Genomic DNA, 12,270 nt, shown 5'->3' with positions numbered 1-12,270 from the left:
AGCACACACAGAAGGGAGATGAAGAAAAATAAGAGGAAAAGATCTGCTGGAAATTAACAAGCATGAAAGATAAATCGAGGATATTTCAACTTCTTAACACTTTAGAAGTAGGGGTTTATGTCTTGAGTTTAGAGTCTCTCTTTCGTACGTGCCCTACATTTTATACTGTGAAGATATGTCCTGAAAAACCCTGCAATAATACTCACATAGAAAACCTTATTTCTATCTAATCTTAGACTAAAAAATTGTATTGATGGTTTGTTTGTCTTGAAAAGACAATGGTCCAACTCTAAAAGATGGAAGGCACAGTGGCAAGAAGCAATATGTTAGTCTGATATTTTTCTCTTTCTTTACCCTCTTTTTATGAGAGATAAAAATAGGTACACTTTAACACTTTCATAAAAAGTAGTTTTGAAGAATGGAAAATTGATCAGGTATTTCATGTTTTTTAAATTCATCATTATTTTGACTAATTGGGTCATTTAAGGTTAAAATGCATTTTTAACACAGAAAGACATTTTGTAACTTCGTTGGATCTTCCTTCTATTAGTTTAAATAGAATCTGCATTTATTCATTATGTTCATACTTTTTTTATCAAGAAATGGAAAACATCGAATCCTCTTGATGAAAATTGAGGGTTTTTATCCATATTTCACTTGTGTACAATAACAGTTAAATTTTCTATGTTTAAATGACAGTTTGTCTTTTCTCCCCACAAACTGCCCATCAAAGATTTTGTGTTGTTAGAATGATAGGGTTATAACTACTGTATTAATTAGAGAATAAAATATCATTTGTGTTGGTCTTTTATCTAATTCTCATCACTTTTATCTAATTCTCAATAATAAAAAATTAGTCCAAGATATCTTTCCTACGATTAAAGCAGAAGAGAATTGATTACCATATAATCACGTTTGAAAAACTTCCTTTTAATGAGGGTATATTCAACCCAGAGTGCAGTGTCAGAGTGTACAGCACAATGAACGGAACAGAACAGATGGAGAAAACCACTTTGCCATTCCTACTTATTTTCATATTAAGATGGTGTAAACAGGTCCAAATTCAAGAAGCATATTTATTTAACAGAGTTTTGTAAGTCTATTAGAATGAAAGGATATGGTGAAAAGAAAATTTATTCTTTTTGTCCTATTATTTATTTTGTCAGATGACCATCAAGAGGTTTTTTTTTTATGTAACCCAAGTAATCTGCTAATTTTACTCATATTAGACTGAGAAATACTAATAATATTAACCTTAATCAATCTCGTTCCTAATTTTTCTTTGAATTAGAAATTCCTCTTTTTCTTGCCATTTCTCAGGATATCCTTTATATCAAACTGTTCAGCCATCAGGAAAGCTCTATCTTTGCCGCAGTTACAGATTTAGGAATGATCATGTGACCCAATGCAATCCAAGGAGAGGCGAAGAGACACTTGCTGGGACTTTTGGAACAGATGTTTTTTCTATGTGCAGATAACATGACAAATCAGCCTTTCCTCTTCCTAGCATCAAGTGAAAAAAAAAAAAAAGAAAAACAACAACAAAAACATGTAGACCAAATACTCCTGGCAGCCATTCCATAAGCAAAAAGAACCAGATTTAAGATGAAGTCCGTATGTGGTGACTGAGCAGAATGTCAAGTTAAAAAAACAAAAACAAAAACCCTGCTATCTTGATGGTAGCGTTAACACTTTGAATCAATGAACTCTGAAACCTGTATTTAACAAAGTATCATTTAACAAAATCTGATACTAGATGGGAGAAAAAAAGAAAATATCCTCTAAGAATTCTGCTTTTAACTTCTTGTTCATCCCCCTTCCCACAATAGCTTGTCATCCTATTTACCAACCACTCCCTTGCTACTCTCACTGCAGTTATATGCTCATGACCTCTCAATTTATATATTCAGCTCTAGATATTTATGTCCAAAAATTATAAATCCCATGAACTGAAGACTTGTTTTTTTTCCAACTGCATACTAGACATCTCCACTTGTATATCTAGAAGATACTGCTAATTTTCAAACTATAACAAGCCCAAAAGGGAACTCTCATTGTTTCAAAGCAACAGCCTCCTAAAATGGTTTCCTAACTTCCATTCTTATCCTCTTACCTCTGATTCTGCACATAAAACTCAAAGTGATTCTTTAAAAAAAACAAAAAAACAATCTAGCCTCTCACCACCTCCACTTTTTTTTTTTTTTTTTCCCCAAACAGGTCCCCTCAGTCCCTCTGTGAAACAGCACTGACCTTCTTCCTGTTTTTGGAACATCCCAAGCATACTACCTGAAATTCTCTTTTCCAAATATTCATGAAACTCACTCTCTTCAAGTCTCTGGTGAAAGTCACCTTATCTGAGAGTGCTTTCCTAACAATTTACTCATTACTCCTTTATCACCTTGGAATCTTTTAAAGCAAGTAGGTGACAATATGTTACTAGCATTGCTGTACATCCCAAAGGCCTATAAAAAAGTCATAAAATATTAATGGAAAAATGAAATATGAAAATTGTAAGACTCTTCCCAGAAGTTTAAATAGGGTAATTTCCATAGGCCTATGTAAACTTCAGAATTTCCCAACTTTTCCTGGAATCAAATAATAAAATACACACTACAGTAAGAGTAATATTTGTAGATTGATGGTTTTAAGCATATTCTAATTATAATTGCCAAGTTTGCTTACATTCAGAGAGCTTCAAGTTTTAATATAAGACTTTTCAAGTTATCTTTGATGTATCCTTTTTTTAACGAAAGGAAACATGAGATCAACAGCCATTTATGTGAGCATGCAAATATCCACATTTTTGCAGAGATTCATCTCAGCTATGCCTGAACCCTAATGTTTGCATTCTATGGTGATGACTACCACAGAAATGAAAAACATGGGCACAACTAAATATCTAAAACCCTCAAAACAACCCAAATCACAAGTTTTAAAAAGCCCCTTTCAATTAGGTCATTAGATAATAAAATTTCTAATTATATTCTTCAGTTCTTTCCACCACCAGTTATTGCATTTTAGTACATAAAGTATAATCTGGCCATTCTTCTACCATTATAAGCTCTCTCTTCCCTTAAACACATATAGAAGAACATTTTGCAAGTGACATATTCCCTCACAAAATTCCCACTAAAACAAACAAATCCCCAAATTTGTAGAGGAGACTAAATCCACATAGATACTATATTACCTTCTTAGAAATGTTTAACCCTGGTCACAGAATGAAAAACCACATTTCAAATCAGTAATCACAGGAAGTGCTAAACAAGGCCATTATATGAAAATGGCTGACAAAACATAAGAACCCTCTCCAACCCAAATCACTTTCAAATGGTCATATATATTTTACAATATAATAAGTCTAAAATGGTGATGAAAAAGCAGAATATCATATCAATTAGCCATATCATTTGAGGAATTAGTTAAATACAGAAAACAGAAGAGGCTCATGCAAACCACGACCCAAAAGTTATACAGAAGAGGATTGAGTGGCAGATGGGAAGGGTAGCAAAGGATGTCTCAAGCTCAGAGTAACACATTTAAACAGTTGGGAAGGCCCCCAGGGAAGGGATTTGGGTGAGTGCATGTGGAATAACTGGACAGAGTCGTCTCCTTTCCTGGCCATCAGCTGCATTTGTTCTCAGAGCAAAGTGGAAAGGGTGAATGCATGCATCGCTGAAGCCAGACATAATCAGATAGACATTTCTGGCATTGTCTACCATCATTTTGCTTCCACAATCCTCTGGGGCCAGCCCTGGTGTTAGAAAATACATCCACAGCCAGGCAAACACAAACCATCCAACAGAAATATGAGGAGCTAGAAAAAATATCACCGAAGTTTTGAGGAAAATATATTTTATTGACATAAGTCACCAAACCCAATATGACAAGAAATTAACCTCAAGATTTTAGAGAATAAACAGAAGACTTCAACATCTTCAGAATGAGTCAAGATGTTACAAAAATATCAGAAATAATAAAGAGACCTGTTATAGATGTAGAATGTTAAATGAGGTATAGATGTGGAGATGTTAATGGGTGCAAAAACTTTCACCAATAAGATTTAAAGGCTAAATAAAATGGGCACTTTTCTAGGGAAATATAAATTACCCACAGTCGCTCTAGAGTGATAGAAACTATGAATTAATGAGTTTATAGATAAAATGGAAAGACAGTAAAAGCTCTACTCAAAAAATACACAATGGAGACATTCATTCTTAAGCTGGAGGAAGAACAAAATCCCTGCCACTTCCAACAAAATGATCAGTAGAAATAGAAATTTGATCTTACATATTAGCACCAGTAATCCCAAACTTTCAAACATATTAATAAAAGATACTAAATGCATTGCAAATTGGACCACTTTGAGAGAGCAAGCAGAGATACCACCAACCACTTCATGAGCAAATCTGTCAGAGCAGGTTTGAAAAGCAGTGAGCACCATCCAATGGAAAATTAACTCAGTGTGGAACATTAGGACAGAATGTGCAGCTGAAGAAGCCTTCCTGATCCTTCTTTGTCTTCAAGGAATGGTGGCAAGTGAGTTGGAGTTGAAGGAAAAAGCCTACATATAGTCCATTTTTGCAACAAAGCAGTTTGCCACACTCTTCAGGTTAGCCTAAAGTACACTTCTGGTCTTGTCCCACATGAAATCTGTAAATAACTAGGGCCAGGAAGCATTTCTCACATTGATAGGTCTGCAGCAATGTAAACGAAACATAAAAGACAAAAAGTCATAAAAGAATACAAAAAGCTAAAAACAAGATGACCAACAAATTATTTTAACATGGAGTAGATAAAAACTGATGTCTTTTTCTATGGAATCAAATTGCTTGGTTAAAAAAAAAAACCCCATGCATGAAGATTTCAAGACAGAGATACAGGAACTCAGAGGAAACTAATAATACAACAAAAGAAGTTTGGATTAAAGCAAAATGCATGCTAAAGAAATGAAGTTCATGTGAGGTTACAGTAATAAAAGACATATTAAACAGGAGAAAAACAAACAGAAGCTTAGTAACATGTACACCTCCTGTATACATGAGAGAGACCAGGAAAACTGAGTAACTCTCCAAAAAGGCTCAAGCTCCTGCCAGCCAAAGCACTCCGAAGGGTGGTGGAGCAGTTTATACATATGAACACTCAGTCTGAGGAAGACCAGGAGGAGCAGCTGCCGGAGAGCTGGAACCCCGTGAAGGGGTGGAAAGATGTGGACAGTTCCCCAACCAGCAAAGGCCGGAGAAAGCAAAGGACATTGTGGCCCTGTGGGCTGGGAAGTGCTTGCTGAGGCCCTCACCCCCAGGTTGGGGAGGACTTGGAGCCCTCGCCCTGTGGAGAGGGCATACATTGTGAGGCTAACGCACAGCCCTGGTGAATGACTGTGGACTATGGGGAATGGGCTCCATCCATAATTTAATGGACTGCTTGACTGTTTGTCTGGGAGCATACCACCATGCAGTGGAACTGGCGGATGTTTGCTTTTGTGTCTCGACCAGCCGCCGTGGAGAATATGTGAGAAAGACTGGTGGTACTGTGAGAGCCCTAGCTGAATCCAGGAAGTCTGGCTGTGCCCAGAAGTACTGGTGGTGCCCTGAGAAACCCTGGTTGTGTCCAGAGAGCCTGGTTGTGTCCAGGATATTGTATTCACTTCTAGGCTCCTTGCACAGGACCCCTTGCGGAAGACGCTTGTCGCGTAAATTGTGAGGCAAGACCCTGTAGGGGTGGAGTGTGGGGACAGAGCCAGGAGAGCAGTTTCCAGGATCGGCCTCACGTGGAAAGGTGCTGGCTAAGGTAGTAAATGGCCAACTGTGATTGGATGGCCATCAGCTGTGGCTAGTTGGCTGTCAGCTGTAACCATTGAGCCATTGGCAACTAATATAATTGCTGTGGCTACACTAGTAGTAAATGGGGGCTAGCATGAAGATGGTGGCTGAGGTAGCAAGCGCGGATTGCAGCTAGTAAGTGGAGTCGGTCAGTTGGCAGAAAAGCAGACAGCAGGTTGCATGTCATGTGAATCCAGCCTCCAGTGAGACTATAGTGGTATGACTCCCCTACCTATGGCTCCGTGGGTGTTCCTTTTTGGCCTCACCATGTCCTGCGTTCTTATGTGGGGAGCGGGAGGTGAGACCCCACAGGCTGCCCTGCATGACAGCTCCTACCTTAAAGACAAAGGTATCAACTAAAGACAAAAGATGTATTGGTGGGGGAGGGAAAGCCAGTTATAGGAGGTTGCCAGGAAAAGCACAGTAAAAGATCATCTAGTCGGATGCAGATTTAAGTTACTGCCTTCTGCACTGATAAGACTTTCTAAAGATCTGGTCATCTTCCTATTCCAGGTACAGAGAGGGAGATACCCTTACAAATGGAGATTTTTGTTACAAATTAAAATTTCTCTTGTAAAAGGGTAAGTTCTAATTGGGTTTAGAGAGCTTCTCTTGTGTCTGCTGTTTCTTAAAAATAATCAGTTCAAGATAATCCTTGTACCAGAGATGTATTTTGGGATGGCAAATTCCGTTCCACTTCAAAAGCAAAAATATTTAAGTAGAAAAAAAACTTTTTAAAATAGTAGATGTTTAAGCATTTTGAAAGGACTTCCGTCTCCAAAGTAACAGAACCAAGGTCCCATACTCTTTAAGAATTTTGTAGAGCTTAAGATATTGAAGAGAGCTGTGAAATACCTTTGTATTCTCCTTTTCTGACTAAAGTGCCTTATGTACATGAAAATGGGGCCTCATGTTAAACCTGATAAGCTCAGGGGAGGCCAGCATGGCACGCCCTACAAACTCAGAGACCCAAAGTAAGCACACAGGATGGTCTGAACATCAAAATTCCTAATTAAAAGCAGGCCATGGTGGGTAGTCACATCCTGGGCCTGTAGCTTTATTGACAAAGGTGACACTTTACCTTAGATGAGCCTATCTATTGTCTTTTTTTTTTGCATCTGCTTATGCTAAAGCCTCCTGTCACCAAACTGAGACTTAACTTAATTACAGTTTTGGCTCTTGCAGCAGTGGATTCTTAAATCAATCAATCAGGAATCATTTATTAGCACTAGTTAGGAAATCTGCCTGATAGCCCTCTGCCATCCCCTAAAGCAGGGGTGGCCAAACTGCGGCCCGTGGGCCAACTGCGGCCCGCATTCCATTTTTAATTGGCCCGCAGCAAATTCCAAAAATATATTTAGTTTACTTAAATAAACCAGGTGAGGCAATACATACTTCACCTCTAGTGAGTGGCCCGGCTGTTTGTGTATTTTACCGCATATGGCCTTTGGTAAAAAAACGTTCAAAACGTTTGGACACCCCTGCCCTAAAGGAAAGTAACTTTGCAATAACCAACCCACTTTTTTTTGCCTGGTATAACTTTCTTGTTTCTGTTCCCTTCTGCCTATAAAGTCTTTCATTTTGTACAGCTCCTCCTGTGAATCTGCTTGATAGGATGCTGCCCAAATTGAATTGATTTTTGCTCAAATAAACTCTTAAAATTTTATATATACCTCAGTTTATCTTTTAACAAGTATTTATATGTACCAAGCACTGTTTTACATAGAAATATCAACCCAGTTAACCTTTATCACAGCTGTATGAGATGGTATCATTATCATTCCATTTACAGATGACTAAATTGAGGTAGAGCATAGTTACATAATTTACCCCAAGAAAGTCTGACATCGTAAATAGTAGAACCAAGATCTCAATCCAGAAAAATCTCACTCCAGATTATAACCAAGCCCAATCCCGTTCTATGCCAATGTGTAACTGTAGTAATATATAAAATTCTGCAGTTTTATTACATGATAGACAAATTGTTATTACTGATAGAATTATTGACAGAATTTTGTTATTGTTACTACTGATAGAATTTTTGTCAGTATAGTAAAATGCTTTTTGAGTTTATGCTCAGAAATTTGTTTTACTAATCATTTTAATTTGTTTTAGAGAACACTTTATATATATATATATATATATATATATATATATATATATTAGTTTAAGAGCGGACAGAACCTAAGAAAGACAGAAATGAAAAGTAATTTAATTAAGTTTCCATAACTTGTTCTGAACATTTTTATCTTGGACTAAGACAGCAAGCACTTAAATATTTTGAAGTTAACACTTTTTTAAAGATAAATAGAGGAAATTTACACCTCTCTTGGTGTTAAATTGTTCCAGACTGTCTGGTTTCAAAGCGGCTTACATAAGAAGCCAGTGCAATGATTTATAGCATGAAGGCTATCTCTGCAACCAGAGAGGCTAGCTTTTTTATTAATATTTGGTAACTGGAATCTTAGATTGTGTGAACACAGCAAAATCTACAGTGAAAATAGTATGCCCTCACAATCTGTTGCTCATAGCACAGCTCATGCGAAATTTAAAGTAAATCAGCTGAAAAGTGAAGTTGTCCTAAAATGAAAAATGTCATATTTATTCTCAATTCTTATGTCTAGCCATTACCTCATACTGATTTTCAAAAATCTTCAAAAGATTGCACGTATTTCAGAAAAATTGCTAGGTAAACTGCAATACCAATGAGTTTCCCTATAGGAAAGTTAAATATCACAAGTGACAAAAACTTATGCATTGTATTTATACTTGACATTATTTTTGCAGTTCTAATTCAAAAATATTTAAGAATTACTTTACAACTAAATTATAATTCTTAATATCTAGGAAATTGCCATCATTTTCAAAATCTCTTTTGGGATAGGCCAGAAAATTAACTTTGAATTTTTACCTTTAAATATGAGTTTGCAAGCAGTCATAACTTTTCCCTTATCTTAATAGAAAAACTCTGAGATAAATATACTGAGGTTTTTCCTGTCATTTTGGGAAGAATAGCATTTTTTATTGCATTTATCTCATGACTAATTGAGATAATACTGTATCTTATATATCTTTAATGAAAGCCCTTATATTTATTTTATGTACTATTGTTATTTGACAGCAAACAACTCAAAGGCAATCTTAAATAATGGATGATATAAAAGCAAATGAGCTACAGAAACATAAGCTAAAAATTAAAATCTTACACTTTGACCTAAATGTGAAAATGAGTAGATTATTTCTAAAGGGAGAAAAAAAATGTTCTCTGGAAGTTAATTAGCATAATAATAAAACATTGTTTCTAAAGGTTTTAAAAGATTAAATTATGAGAAAATGAGATTAGCATCAATATAGAAATGAAACAGGGCAAAAAAAATTTTTTTATGAAATAAACTCAGCTAAGGCAGATTATGTCAGCTGTTAATTTTGTTGAGAAAACATCTGTTTAAAGCTTCATTCCACACTATCAAACCTATATATTATAATTATGCTGATGTGGAACAGAGTTTGCCACCCCAAATATGGCTCTTTGGGATACAGATTATTTTAAGCTAGTTTTAAGAAAGAAAAGACTCAGGAAGAAACTTTGACCTTCTCGCTAACTGCCTAAAAGAATTTAGATAGAGGGCCTGTTCCAGGAGCTATCATCATAGATAACTATAGTTTAATGTGAACTACATGTGTGGACAGGCAGGAACCTATCAAGGCCAGTTTGATCAAAGTCCTCTCTGTGTCCCATGGTTAAAGATGGTCCAGCAAACATTTTTGTACCAAACATTTGCTTTTCCATCTCCATGTAAATTGCCTTCCTGCCCTTTGGAGTCCCAAACCAACCCGGCTTTCTCCTAAGCTTAAGATCGTATACGAGGTGTGATCACAAAATATGGTGAATGTTTAATTTAAAAAATGTATTACAGTAAAAGACACATTGCCATTAATCCCCCTCAAAATACCCCCGCCCCCCCGCTTTGAACATGCTTATTCCATTGTTCTTGACACTTTCTGAAGCAGTTCTAGAAGTCCTCTTTCGTGAGTGTCTTTATTTCATCCTCCATCATGACAATACTCTCTGCCACACATCTCTTCTGGTACAGCAATTTCTGTCAAATGAAAACATTATAGTGTGTCCTCATCCACCTAATTCACCGGATCTGGAACCACACGACTTCTGGCTCTTCCCCAAAGTCAAAATGATTCAGGACATTGAGGCAGCCACAACAGAGCAACTAAAGATACTCCGGGGTAAAGATACCTCAGAACTGCTTCAGAAAGTGGCAGGAACGATGGGATAAGTGTATTTGGCAATGTGTCTTTTCCTGTAATATATATATATATAATATATATTTATATTTATAATATATATATATAATATATATTTATAATATATATGTAATATATATACATTTTAATATATATATATTTTAATTTAAAAATTCACTGTATTTTTTTAATCACACCTAGTGTAAGCCTCAACTGGCCAATTTGTCCTGGGAGGTGGTGGTGGTGGGGAAATATTCTTACAGAACCCTTGTATGTACATATGTAATTATACATGGTTATTTTCTCCAGTTAATCTGTTTTACGCTAATTTGATTATTAGACTAGCCAGAACTTAGAAAGGTAGAAGGAAAACTGTTTTTCCTCCTCCACAATGCAAAACCAAATACCTAATAAATTGGAAGTATGCTTAAATTAGATCAATTTTCACCCAAACACAAGTTAAAAAATACATAAAATAAAGCAAAGTTTACATCTGTACACTTATCCACGTGCTCCTGTCAAACCTTTGTATTGAAGATAAGAAAACTGGGGTTATACAGTATGGTACCTACAGTTATGAGGTGTGTAGCTTAGCAGTTGTTCTAAGTGATGAAGTAACCATATCTGTAAATTCATCCATACTAAGCACATTGTATATCTTGGTTTTTGCTTATCTCCTTTTCTGAATAAATCCCATAGACATTTAATATGAATACCTAACTCGGCTAGCTCTTTGGCAAGGTAAAATTAAGGTAATCAAAGCTGTGTGGTAGAAGATATTTTGGGGCTATGTAAAATCATCCATATTTTGTAAGAAACATTTATTTGTAATAAATATTTTTTTGATCTATTTATTTGAAAAGAATCAGTTTTGGTGTTAAGATACTGATTTATTGCTTCTCCAAATGTATTTGACAGTGTACAAGAAAGGAAAAGCTTTCCAGTAACAAAGACTTTTTGACAAGAACACTTTTAAATGTTTAAAAATATATTTTTGTAGCTAAACTTTTAAAATAACATTAATGTCACTGTAAATAAAATCAGCTTTCAAAGAGCTTTAAAATAAAAATATTAAACATTTATTTTGTGTCCCTTCATTAGAAAATGGAAGATGGATGGTCCATCTCAAGAATTAATGGTAAATGTTCTCAAGATTATTGTGGTTTGTTGTATCATTTCTATGCATTAATAATTGAACTTGGGGAGTTCCCTAGAGCTAATTATTTTTACAGTAAAAATAGTTAAAATTTTCCCTCGAGCCTTTTTTCTGAGACATTAAAACTCAATTATTCAAATCATGCATCTCAATGAATGTTTCATTACAGCGAGGGAGGGAGAGTATTTAGAAATTGCATACTTCATTACAACATATCCTGCCTTATATTTGAACAAATGGTCTTGCCTTCAAGTAAATAGAACCTTATGTATAATATAAAATGATGACACTTTTATTTTATTTCAAAATTTATTTGTAAATTAGTTATTTGGAATTCGGAATACGTGTTTTTTCCTATGGAGAAAGAAACACTACAATGAGTATTAAGTAATTCCCAAGGCAAATTATACACACATGTAATCCAATGTATAACTGAATAACAACAAAATTAATATAATAATTTCCATTTTTAAGTAGCTACTAACTTTTTCTAATTACTAATATCTTTATTTGGACTATCTCATTTAATCCTGATAATAGCTTTGTACATTCAATATATAAAAAGTTTAGTGTATTCATATTAATAGAATTTAGAGTACTCATGTTCTTGTTTTTATAGGAGACTATATCCATATTTGCACTTTTTCAACTGCATTTAAAGTTTTAATAGAGACCTTTGATGATGTCAAACAAAATTGTTGTATTCATATTTGAATTATGCTTCTAGCAAAGATGTAGCTAAACTAGGTCTACCCTGATAAATAATTAGAAAAGATGGAAACATTGTAACTCAAAGTAATATATGTGTAAATATATCTATCTCTCTATATAGACATATTTGCAATGAACAAATGAAAACCTTCAAGTGTTAAAAATAAAAAGAAAGATCAATTAAGAACACAAGTTGGTGCTGCACATCTAGGAGTGGGTTATCAAATTCAAAGATGGGCTGCCATGCTCAAGGACTTGAGTTTTAAAATGCAGGCAGAGACAAAAGGTGAGACATTTCAGGCAAATAAGGCATGAGTTGCA

The sequence above is a fragment of the Rhinolophus sinicus genome, linkage group LG11, assembly GCF_036562045.2.
Source record: "Rhinolophus sinicus isolate RSC01 linkage group LG11, ASM3656204v1, whole genome shotgun sequence".
Classification (NCBI taxonomy): domain Eukaryota; kingdom Metazoa; phylum Chordata; class Mammalia; order Chiroptera; family Rhinolophidae; genus Rhinolophus; species Rhinolophus sinicus.
This window is presented reverse-complemented; position numbering follows the sequence as displayed.